The sequence below is a fragment of the Eschrichtius robustus genome, chromosome 13 (genome assembly GCF_028021215.1).
Source record: "Eschrichtius robustus isolate mEscRob2 chromosome 13, mEscRob2.pri, whole genome shotgun sequence".
NCBI lineage: Eukaryota > Metazoa > Chordata > Mammalia > Artiodactyla > Eschrichtiidae > Eschrichtius > Eschrichtius robustus.
Genome location: NC_090836.1, coordinates 23,163,681 through 23,177,159, shown reverse-complemented (window position 1 = coordinate 23,177,159; position 13,479 = coordinate 23,163,681).

Below are 13,479 nucleotides of genomic sequence, written 5' to 3'. Positions count from 1 at the left end.
CAAAGAGTCCCTGATGCCAATGGAAGTAGAAGGTATTGCCAGTTTCCAAGAAAATGGATCAAGTGTTTACTCACAGGCTGTTCAGTATGGAAGGCTTTATCCCCTCCCCCAAAAGACCGTCTACCAAACGGCACTTAAGTGAATTTTTCTACTTCTGTAACTGTTAGACATTGCATCTGATCACTATGTGACAGCCTGAGTTGTCCCTTTCAGTTGCTGTTTCCATCGACTTGAGCAGCCTTTTATCTTTACCGAACACACTAAATTTGTTCCTGGGTACCCACTGTATTCCAAGCAGAGGGCTGACTTTCTGCTGAAGTTAAAGGAGTGAGGAGGCAGCTTTGGGAGGTGATGTATATGCTTACGGCCTTCATGGTTGTGATTTCATGTGTGCGTACTTAACCCCAAACTCACTGACTTGTATACATTAAATAAGTACAGCTATTTACAGGTCAACTATATTTCAATAAAATGGTTTTAAAAAAAAAGAATTGAGTTAAATTTGTTAAACCGCCAAAGCCTCTCAGGAGTTGCTTCAGGAGATGGCTCAGAGTAGTTGAGTCCATGATTAAGCAAAATGGGTGAGGAGATCACAGCAGCCCAGAGAGGCAATTGCCACACAGCGGGTTGATCAGCAGTCTCGACCTGAGATGACAGCAAAAACCAGGACTACCTGGGTGTCCTCAGAGATGTTTGGCGACAAAATCTTTAATGATGCAGGCTTCATTCACCCACCCAACAACATTCCTCAAATATCTGCCATATGCCAAGTACCTTGTTGGTGTTGGGAAAAATGCTCAGCAACAAGAAGCTGGTCCCTGCTCTTGAGAATTTCACTGTCATCAAGGAGGGTGAGAATTTGAAAGATGGTGTTATTTGGATACAAAGGAAAATGTGACCCCAGGAAGCTGAATTGAGGACATGACTTACACTGATTATAAAGTGAGGGATAGCACAACAAATGTTTGTTGATTGCCTCCCACGTGCCAGGCACTGTGCTGGGTACCAGCATCCAGAAACAGCATCCTCCCTGCTCCCCCTCCTTTAGCTTTTCCTTCACTGTTCCATGGAATCTTCAGACACAACAAATCTATAAGACATCATTGATGTCCCTATGACCTTCCCAAAATAATTCCTTTTTGTGTGCTTCATTTGGAAATAGCCCTGTGACAGTATCAAATACCAAACACTTGATCACTCAGCATTCCAGCCTGAAAAACCCAAATCAATGTCCCTCTCCTTAATTTCTGTTTAAACCCCACGGCACAGTGGGGTTTAAAGACACGTGGCACAGTGTCCAGAGCAAAGTAGACATTCATTCACATTTACAACTACTCTGCACCAGGCACTGACCAAATGTTAGTTCCCTTTTCCTTCCTAAATAAATATCACAGGTTTGCTTGTTGGTCACAGCAATGAGTTTAGTATAAAACAAATAAAATTCTGATGAATGATCTCACTATAATTTAGCCAAAGAAAGAATCTCTGTAGTTCAGAATTTCAGAAAAGTTATACCTTCTCAAGATCTTAAAAGAACCCACCTCTAGCTTTTCTTTAATGTTGAATTTCCCTCCAGGCATAGTTCCTGTTACGTAATCCTCTTGTCTTCTCTCCCTTCTTGCCTTCTCCTCTGATCCCCCATCCAAGATAGAGAGTCACTCACTATTAAGTTTGATCAACTACAGGCAACTTGTAATACTTTTGTCTAAATAAAAGTTAGATGGGCAGTTTACATCTATCTTATAAGAGCTTCTAGAAATCAATGTCTAAGCCATCACTTGTGAACATACCTGATCTGACGTGGCTCACTTTTCTTTTACAATTATGGACACCATGACATTTTGGAGTGTGATGGAAGACCAGGGTTTCGGGGTCAGGTCTAGTTTTGAGTCCCTATTCTTCCATTTGCTGCCTGAGTGAACATAGGCAAGTTTCCTTAATTTTTTTCAGCTGGAAATCATAGCTATATTTTTGGACTCTAGTGCGAACTAGAAACAATCTATGAAAACTGTCTGGCAAATAATAGTCACTGAATTCATGGAAGCTATTCCTATTATTCTAGTCATGTCCAGTAATCTACATAATCTCTTGGATCTATTTATGGTGGCTTCTGACATTTCTACTTTTGCTTTTTTTACATTGGTTATGAATGTACTTGTAAAAAATAAACCTGGTGTCTTCCAAATGCAAGGGGGGAAAACCCAATGAAGATTACATTACATAAAATTGAGTGTCCTGGAATTCAAGCTGTGAGATACTAAACAGATTACCTACCATGGACTGGTGGTGAGGTCATAGCTTAAAATAATTTGGCAGAGTTAAACGAGACTAGCACAGACTTCTGAACTGGCACATAGCACAAAAGGTAGCTCTCCTATGCCCAAATAGAGAGGTTGACTCATGCCGTCTGGGTGAAACATCTGAGGAACAAAGCGATATCATCCAAGGAGGGAGGCTGACTTCATTCTACAAATGTTTCTCGTCTGTCTGGTTTTGGGCTTGGGACTTCTGGAGCTCCTATGTCTCATGATTTCCATCGGTTGCTCTTAAACTCACCCCTCCTTGAGGGAGGCAACATCAGCTCCTGCCTATCTTTAAATTTCCTGTATGTTATAAATATTTTTCCATGTTTGGCACAGTATCTGGTTTCCACTCTGCTCATTCTGTTGAAACTGGTCTCAAAAGGGTTGCTAAAAATAGTCTAGTTGCCCCATCCAATGGATTCTTTTAAGTTTCCTTCCCACTGGAACTGTGCACTGTGGTTGACATGTAGATCAACTCTTCTTCGCTTCCTTATACTTGCCTCATGATTCTCTTGATTCTGAAGATCACTTCTTCCAAGGCTTCTTCACTTGTTTCTCTTCTACAGCTCACCCTTATATGTTCTCCAGAGCTATCATTCCAGCCTCTTCTCTGACCACAGGCCCCCTTGGCAAGCTCATCTCCCCTCTTCCCTGATCTCAGTCACTGCTTCTGCAACAACCTTCTCCAGACCAAACCTGGACAGGTCACTGCCGCAACTGAGAACCTTCCATTTTCGCTGTTGCTTTCAGGATAGAGTCCACACACTCTAGGAAGACTGTTGCCTCCTTTATTACCTGGATTAGCAAATCTTCTGACCTTCATCTCCCACCACAGAGCTTCTCTGCCTCGGGTCATGCTGCTTCTCCGTTTCTCTACCCGCTGCCTCCAAAAATCTTATAAATCCTCTAAGATCCCATTCAAGTGCCACTTCTACAAAGTCTTCCTTAGCAGCTTCCTCCCTGCCACCCCGGTGGAATTAGTGGCTTCCTTACCACGTAACAGTTTTTGCATACTACTAGTGGAGCTCTTACCACATTTTGTTACTACCTGTTCCACGCTCATTTGTCTGTTCCTGTAGACGGTGATTTCTTGAGAGCAGCGACATTACCTTCTTTGTTTTATTATTGTTCACACCACCCAGCACAGTGCCTTGCAGATAATTACATTCTCAAGAAATACTTCTCCTTTTGAACTGAATCTATTTTTCAAAAATCAGTCTTATAATCAGGTCCATTGCTTTGCTACTTGCAACAGATGAGAGAGAGAAACACAAACTCTGCCACGCACTCAATGTATGTTAGGCCATATTGGACTTTCTTGGCAAAACTCTTTTCCACACTCTCCGTATATATATAACTGTGGCCAAAAGAAAGGTGTGTTCCATGCTTTTTTATGCACAACCAACTCCCAGGTCAGCTAAATTCCAATGCAGAATCATCAGGAAGAACGAACATGTCTAATCTACTCTGTGTGAATAAAGGGCATCCTCCATTAAGTTGAGTAAGCCCTTCTAGAACACCAGGGTATCATTTGGTAAATTTCTTCTCCTAGGAGATTAAATAGGGCCTGGATATATGTTATAATAAATGCACATAAGCTCTAATTTTGTTCAGCAAAATAAATGGTTACTTAAGATTAAGACTGGATCAACTCAAATGTATCATGTAGCCAATCCAGACAGAAATAAAGCTCATGATAATGGTTGTGAAGAGCACAGTTTTTCTACTTTCACCTGCTCCATTCAGTCAAGATCTACTTCAACGATGATCTCTGTATAGGAATATCTAATTTAAGTTCTTTAGCTCAGGATTTCATAAAGGCAACAGAAAAAAATCTGTGAATGACTGAATTTCTACTGCTTAATAAGGGTGCATACAATGTATATGTTTCTATAAAATAATGGATAACATGTATTAAGCAATAGCATGCATATGTAAAGCCCTGGCTGTATATCTTACATGGATTATCTCATTTCCTCACAGTAACCATATGAGGGGAACTGTTATTATCTCCATTTTAAAGATGAGGAAACTGAAGGTCAAAAGGTCAAGTATAACTTCCAAGTGTTACAGAGCTACTGCACAGTCAGCTGGGAGTCAAAGACTGGATCTGACTCCAGCGAATTTAGGGGATAGAAAGAGATTTTTAATGTCAGTTACCAGCACCTGTTTATGAAGGGAAGGATGAAGCCCCTAAAGCCATGTGAACACGGAAACATGGTCAGTCAGGTCTCAATCTTTATGCACTTTCTTCCAGCCCAGGGTTTATCAGTTACAGGTTCAGAGGACTTTATTTCTTTTTGAAGTGGAAAAGGGAGTAGGAAAGGGAGAGATGCCGAGGAAGTTAAAGTATACGAATGCACATTTTCCTGCTCAAACCTAGCTTATGACTATGTGTGGATAAGTGGAGGCTGTGCTCAAAATCCCTTAGGACCTTGACAGTGGGTCCGACTGCACCTTAGCAGAAACAATTCCGCCTTTGCCTGGCTCTCTCCTCCACTGCCCCAGGGGAGCTCTGCAGCTTGGAGCCCAGGGGACTGTGGTACAGGATGGTCAAGCACTGCCATGCAATCATTTCATTTATGTGGACATTTCTTTTGTAAAGTGACATTTCTCTTTCACTTTTTCCTGTGTCTACTAGAAAAATACTCCCATATCCCTTTTGAAGTGGAAGAGCCAAAATATTGAATTGTATCTCTAAGAATAAATGTTATCAGCTCTCGGGCTTCCCTGGTGGCGCAGTGGTTGAGAATCTGCCTGCCAATGCAGGAGACACGGGTTCGAGCCCTGGTCTGGGAGGATCCCACATGCCGCGGAGCGACTGGGCCCGTGAGCCACAACTACTGAGCCTGCGCGTCTGGAGCCTGTGCTCCGCAACAAGAGAGGCCGCGACAGTGAGAGGCCCGCGCACCGCAATGAGGAGCGGCCCCCGCTCGCCGCAACTAGAGAAAGCCCTCGCACAGAAACGAAGACCAACACAGCCATAAATAAATAAATAAATAACATTAAAAAAAAAAATGTTACCAGCTCTCAAACAAATCCTTCAAGGCTATCATTTAAAATAGAATTGCAATTATTATTAAATGCAATAATTAATGCATGGTATTAGCTAAAAAATGCATTTTAAAAAATCTTAGATGGATTATTAATGATCAATAATAATAATGGTACAGAAAAGTACAAAGCATTTGACAGCACACTGTATTGCTGAGGGTGTGGGAAAACAGACATTCTTGTATATTACTGGTAGGCGTAGCAATTGATGATGATTTTCATAGACAGCAGTTTTGAAATAACTATTGAAATTACAAATGCATTTACAGATGATTCATAGGTGATTCACTGTAGCTTTGTTTTGTAACAGTGAAAGACTGCAGCCTAAATATCCAGCAACAAGGTATATACAATGTAAACCTAAAAAGACCGAGGAAGCTCTGTCAGTGATATGGAATGATAGTTGGGGTGTGTGTGTGTGTTTATACCATGGTGTGCTGGTAAATGTTCAACTACCAGCTCCCCAAGTGTAGTTCCATGAATGATGGTTGACAAGTAAAGTGAAAGGGAAACAATGAAGGTGTATTCTGGAGCTTCACTGGTTCCTCAGTGCTGTGAGTGACTTCTTTGCCGGACTGGATAATAATTTCAAATATTGGAAGAATATTTCTTTAATTTTTTATTATATTCCCAATGACAAACATTTAGGCTTAATTTGTATTATTAACATATTTACCATCATTTTCTTAAGTCTAGACAATCAGTGAAACAAAAAATTAAGTCCTGATTGTATCATATTCTGATTTCTGTGGTGGAAATACTCCCACTATGGCTAATTTCAAGCTACAAATGCGACATCACTGAATACAGAGTTGCGAAGAGATGCACGTACCTACATGAACATCATTATACAGCATTTACACCTTTCAGATACAGTAGATGCAAATAATCTCACAACACACATGTAATAGAGAAATGTAGAAAATAATTAGGAAGTGATGAATTTTTAGTATTTATTATCTGTTATAATTTATTTAATTGTAAGTTTCTTTTATTTATTTTAAATTAGTGGCTGTGTTTGATAACCAGCACACAAAACTCCTGAAAATTTAACAATCAGCTCTGATGAGTTGGTACGAGCTGGCACCAGCATACCACCAGGTATACAATTAGATAGTTCCCACGGGGAAACAGAAAACACACTTAGATGAAAATCTGAAGAAAATTTGGGACTTCCCTGGTGGTCCAGTAGTAAAGAACCTGTCTTCCAATGCAGGGGACACAGTTTCGATCCCTGGTCGGGGAACTAAGATCCCACATGCCTCAGGGCAACTAAGCCCGCGCACCGCAACTACTGAGCTCACATGCCTCAACGAGACATCCCATGTGCCACAAGCTACAGAGCCCATGCGCTCTGGAGCGTGCACGCCACAGAAGCCCGAGCACTGGAACGAAAGATCCTGCATGCCTCAACGACCTGACACAGCCAAAAAAAAATAGAGAAGAAAATCTGAAGAAAATTTATTGAAGGGTGTGATCAAGGTTAAGGAAACACAAAGAGAGGCTGACAAATCTGTGAATATCCAAAAAAAGAATTTTACACTTTAAGTGAGTGAATTGTATCGTATGTGAATTACACCTCAACAAAGCTGTTTTTAAAAAAGAGAGCGATGCTGAGGCCCCCAGGGACCAGCAGTGGCAGGAAGCCACCATCATCCCTAAGTCTCATGGGGCAAGAAGACGGAAGGGTGTTATCAGAGCCTGTGTGAGATAAAGACCCAGAGGAGGCGCTCCCTGCAAGAGCTGCAACTGTAGAGGGATTCAACCACTGCCCCAACAGTAGCTCAGAAGCAGAATATGTCAGTGGTGGTGGTCGTGGGGAATAACCCAACCTTTTTCCTCTCCTGCCCTTCAATCTACTGATGCCTCACATTGACCAAACTCAGCTCTAAGTCAGAGGATAAGGCAACCTGGGTGCTATTTGCCTACAAGTCAACTCCCTGACCACAGAGCAGATCCATAAAAGGTAGATAATGAATCTGAGGGCAAACAGAGAGTACACACACACACACATAAGTATTTGCTAATAAGGTATATATATAGGCTATTTCTGGAAGAAACACAAGAAAATTGTTAACACTGGTTGGCTCCCAGGGAAAGAGAAAGATCGAAGGATATAGACTTTTTCACTCTATAACATTTTATAGCTTTTGAATTTTAAACCATGTGAATGTATCACCTCTTTCTAAAAATAAATAACATTTACATTTAAAAAATGAAAATAAATTTAAAAACAAGGAAGTCTGTGGTAGTCATTAAGTTGTTCATGAATAGCCTGATACTTTTCTCCTGAGTGCAGAGTAGAACTGTAATTCTCTATGCCTGTTGAAGTTAGGTGTGACTACATGACTTATTTGAAGAATAAAATATGAGCAGAACTAATGTGCATCACATCAGGCAGAAGATTTAAGAGCCAGGGCGTGTATTGCCACTCTCTCTTTTTCCCACCTTATAGATCATGGAAGCATCATGGAACCCCTGTGAGCCAGAGTCCATGACATACAAGGAGTAGACACCCTCCCTCCTACCACACTACACTAACGTTGGACTTGTAGCATGAGTGAGAAGTAATCTGTGTTGTTTTAAATTACTGAGATTATGGGATTGCTTGTTACCACAGCATAAACTGCCCTATCCTTGCTGATAAAAAATGGAACCAGATGACTCCTGGCATTATTTCCACGTAAAAAATATTTTAAAGAATATTTAAATTTAGCCTCTTGTATTAAAAACAATACACATATTTGCACCCATGGAAATACCATTGATTTTTGTTTTCGGGGGGGCCATGCGGCTCGTGGGATCTTAGTTCCCCAAACAGGGATTGAACCCAGGCCCTCAGCAATGAGAGCGCGGAGTCCTAACCACTGTTCCGCCAGGGAATTCCCAAAATATCATTGATGTTAATGACAGTATGAATGTTGAACTATGAATATTAATTTTAAGCTTAAATTTGGCAATTTATAACAAAACCTCAAAAATGCATACCTTTTGAACAAACAATTCTACTCCTAGGAATTAATACTAATGAAATAATCAATAATAATGGCTAAATTTTATTGAACAATTATTATGCACCAGGCACTCTTCTAAGTGCTTTGCACAAATTAATTTAGAATGCTTACAGCAATCTTATTATGTATGACATTATTATTATTACCTACTATTATTATTACACTTTTACACAAGGAGACTGAGGCTTAGAGAAGTTGAGCAACTTGTTAAAAATTATATAATGGAGGACCTTCAAGATGGCGGAGGAGTAAGACGTAGAGATCACCTTCCTCCCCACAAATACATCACAAATACATCTACATGTGGAACAACTCCTACAGAACACCTACTGAATGCAGGCAGAAGACCTCAGACCTCCCAAAAGGCAAGAAATTCGCCACGTACCTGGGTAGGGCAAAAGAAAAAAGAAAAAACAGAGACAAAGAATAGGGACAGGACCTGCACCAGTGGGAGGGAGCTGTGAAGGAGGAAAGGTTTCCACACACTAGGAAGCCCCTTCGTGGGTGGAGACCGCGGGTGGCGGAGGGGGGAAGCTTCGGAGCCACGGAGGAGAGCGCAGCCACAGGGGTGCGGAGGGCAAAGCGGAGAGATTCCCGCACAGAGGCTCGGCACCAAGCAGCACTCACCAGCCCGAGAGGCTTGTCTGCTCACCCGCCAGGGCGGGCGGGGGCTGGGAGCTGAGGCTCGGGCTTCGGTCGGATCCCAGGGAGAGGACTGGGGTTGGCGGCGTGAACACAGCCTGAAGGGGCTAGTGCGCCACAGCTAGCCAGGAGAGAGTCCGGGAAAAGGTCTGGACCTGCAGAAGAGGCAAGAGACCATTGCTTTGGGGTGCGCGAGGAGAGGGGATTCAGAGCGCCGCCTAAACGAGCTCCAGAGACGGGAGCGAGCCGCGGCTATCAGCGCGGACCCCAGAGACGGGCATGAGACGCTAAGGCTGCTGATGCCGCCACCAAGAAGCCTGTGTGCGAGCACAGGTCACTATCCACATATCCCCTCCCGGGAGCCTGTGATGCCCTCCACTGCCAGGGTCCCGTGAGCCAGGGACAACTTCCCCGGGAGAACACATGGCGCCTCAGGCGGTTGCAACGTCACGCCAGCCTCTGCCGCGACAGGCTCGCCCTGCATTCCGTACCCCTCCCTTCCCCCAGCCTGAGTGAGCCAGAGCCCCCGAAGCAGCTGCTACTTTAACCCAGTCCTGTCTGGGCAGGAACAGACACCCTCAGGCGACCTACAGACAGAGGCGGGTCCAAATCCAAAGCTGAACCCCAGGAGCTGTGCGAACAAAGAAGAGAAAGGGAAATCTCTTGCAGCAGCCTCAGGAGCAGTGGATTAAATCTACACAATCAACTTGATGTACCCTGCAACTCTGGAATACCTGAATAGACAAGGAATTATCCCAAAATCAAGGAGGTGGACTTTGAGAGCAACTGTAGACTTGGGGTTTGCTGTATGCGACAGACTAGCTTCTGACTTTTATGTTTATCTTAGTATAGTTTTTAGCTCTTGTTATCATTGGTGGATTTGTTTATTGGTTTGGTTGCTCTCTTTTTTAAAATATTTTTTTAATAATATTTTTAAATTTTTTTATTTTAATAACTTTATTTTACTTTATTTATTGTTTTTTCTTTCTTTTTTTTTCTCCCTTTTCTTCTGAGCTGTGTGGCTGACAGGGTCTTGGTGCTCCAGCCAGGTGTGAGGCCGGAGCCTCTGAGGTGGGAGAGCCAAGTTCAGGACATTGGACCCCATGTAATATCAATTGGCGAGAGCTCTCCCAGAGATCTCCATCTCAACGCTAAGACCCACACCCACTCACGACCGGATAGCTCCAGTGATAGACACCCCATGCCAAACAACTAGCAAGACAGGAACACAAACCCACCCGCTAGCAGAGAGGCTGCCTAAAATCACAATAAATTCACGGACACCCCAAAGCACACCACAGGGCACGGTCCTGCCCACCAGAAAGAAAAGATCCAGCCTCATCCACCAGAACAGAGGCACAAGTCCCCTCCACCAGGAAGCCTACACAATGCACTTAACCAACCTCACCCACTGGGGGCAGACACCAAAACTATGGGAACTACAAGCCTGCAGCCTGTGAAAAGGAGACCCCAAACACAGTAAGTTAAGCAAAATGAGAAGACAGAGAAATATGCAGCAGATGAAGGAGCAAAGTAAAAACCAACCAGACCACACAAATGAAGAGGAAATAGGCAGTCTACCTGAAAAGAATTCAGAGTAATGATAGTAAAGATGATCCAAAACCTTGGAAATAGAATGGAGAAAATACAAGAAATGTTTAGCAAGGACCTAGAAGAACTAAAGAGCAAACAAACAATGATGAACAACACAATAAATGAAATTTAAAATTCTCTAGAAGGAATCAATAGCAGAATACCTGAGGCAGAAGAACGGATAAATGACCTGGAAGACAGAATGGTGGAATTCACTGCTGCAGAATAGAATAAAGAAAAAAGAGTGAAAAGAATTGAGGACAGTCTCAGAGACATCTGGACAACATTAAATGCACAAACATTCCAATTATAGGGGTTCCGGAAGAAGAGGAGAAAAAGAAAGTGTCTGAGAAAATATTTGAAGAGATTATAGTTCAAAACTTCCCTAATATGGGAAAGGAAATAGTCAATCAAGTCCAGGAAGCACAGAGAGCCCCATACAGGATAAATCCAAGGGGAAACATGCCAAGACACATATAAATCAAGCTATCAAAAATTAAATACAAAGAAAAAATATTAAAAGCAGCAAGGGAAAAACAACAAATAACATACAAGGGAATCCCTTGTATAAGGTTAACAGCTGATCTTTCAGCAGAAACTCTGCAAGCCAGAAGGTGGCAGGACATATTTAAAGTGATGAAAGAGAAAAACCTACAACCAAGATTACTCTACCCAGTAAGGATCTCATTCAGATTCGATGGAGAAATTAAAACCTTCACAGACAAGCAAAAGCTAAGAGAATTCAGCACCACCAAACCAGCTTTACAACAAATGCTAAAGGAACTTCTCCAGGCAGGAAACACAAGAGAAGGAAAAGACCTCCAATAACAAACCCAAAACAATTAAGAAAATGGTAATAGGAACATACATATCGGTAATTACCTTAAGTGTAAATGGATTAAATGCTGCAACCAAAAGACATACACTGGCAGAATGGATAAAAAAACAAGACCGGTATATATGCTGTCTACAAGAGACCCACTTCAGACCTGGGGACACATACAGACTGAAAGGGGATGGAAAAAGATATTCCATGCAAATGGAAATCAAAAGAAAGCTGGAGTAGCAATTCTCATATGAGACAAAACAGACTTTAAAATAAAGACTATTACAAGAGACAAAGAAGGACACTACACAATGAGCAAGTGATCAATCCAAGAAGAAGATATAACAACTGCAAATATTTATGCGCCCAACATAGGAGCACCTCAATATATAAGGCAAATGCTAACAGCCATAAAAGGGGAAATCGAAAGTAACACAATCATAGTAGGGGACTTTAACACCCCACTTTCACCAATGGACAGATCATCCAAAATGAAAATAAATAAGGAAACACAAGCTTTAAATGACACATTAAACAAGATGGACTTAATTAATATTTATAGGACGCTCCATCCAAAAACAACAGAATACACTTTCTTCTCAAGTGCTCATGGAACATTCTCCAGGATAGATCATATCTTGGGTCACAAATCAAGCCTTGATAAATTTAAGAAAATTGAAATCGTACCAAATATCTTTTCCAACCATGATGCTATGAGACTAGATATCAATTACAGGAAAAAAACTGTAAAAAATACAAACACATGGAGGCTAAATAATACACTACTAAATAACCAAGAGATCACTGAAGAAATCAAAAAGGAAATCAAAAAATACCTAGAGACAAATGACAATGAAAACACAATGGCCCAAAACCTATGGGATGCAGCAAAAGCATTCTAAGATGGAAGTTTATAGCAATATAATCCTACCTCAAGAAACAAGAAAAATCTCAAATAAACAATCTAACCTTACACCTAAAGCAATTAGAGAAAGAAGAACAAAAAAAACCCCAAGTTAGCAGAAGGAAAGAAATCATAAAGATCAGATCAGAAATAAATGAAAAAGAAATGAAGGAAACAATAGCAAAAATCAATAAAACTAAAAGCTGGTTCTTTGAGAAGATAAAAAAAATTGATAAACCATTAGCCAGACTCATCATGAAAAAAAGGGAGAAGACTCAAATCAATAGAATTAGAAATGAAAAAGGATAAGTAACAAATGACACTGCAGAAATACAAAGGATCATGAGAGATTACCACAAGCAACTCTATGCCAATAAAATGGACAACCTGGAAGAAATGGACAAATTCTTGGAAAGCACAACCTTCTGAGACTGAACGAGGAAGAAACAGAAAATATGAACAGACCAATCACAAGCACTGAAATTGAAACTGTGATTAAAAATCTTACAACAAACAAAAGCCCAGGACCAGATGGCTTCACAGGAGAATTCTATCAATTCTATCCAATATTTAGAGAAGACAAAACACCTATCCTTCTCAAACTCTTCCAAAATATAGCAGAGGGAGGAACACTCCCCAACTCATTCTACAAGGCCACCATCACCCTGATACCAAACCCAGACAAATATGCCACAAAAAAAGAAAACTATAGGCCAATATCACTGATGAACATGATTTAAAAATCCTCAACAAAATACTAGCAAACAGAATCCAACAGCACATTAAAAGGATCATACACCATGATCAAGTGGGGTTTATCCCAGGAATGCAAGGATTCTTCAATATACGCAAATCAATCAATGTGATAAACCATATTAAAAAACTGAAGGAGAAAAACCATATGATCATCTCAATAGACATAGAAAAAGCTTTTGACAAAATTCAACACCCATTTATGATAAAAATCCTCCAGAAAGTAGGCATAGAGGGAACTTACCTCAACATAATAAAGGCCATATATGACAAACCCACAGCCAACATCGTTCTCAATGGTGAAAAACTGAAACCATTTCCAGTAAGATCAGGAATAAGACAAGGTTGCCCACTCTCACCACTATTATTCAACATAGTTTTGAAAATTTC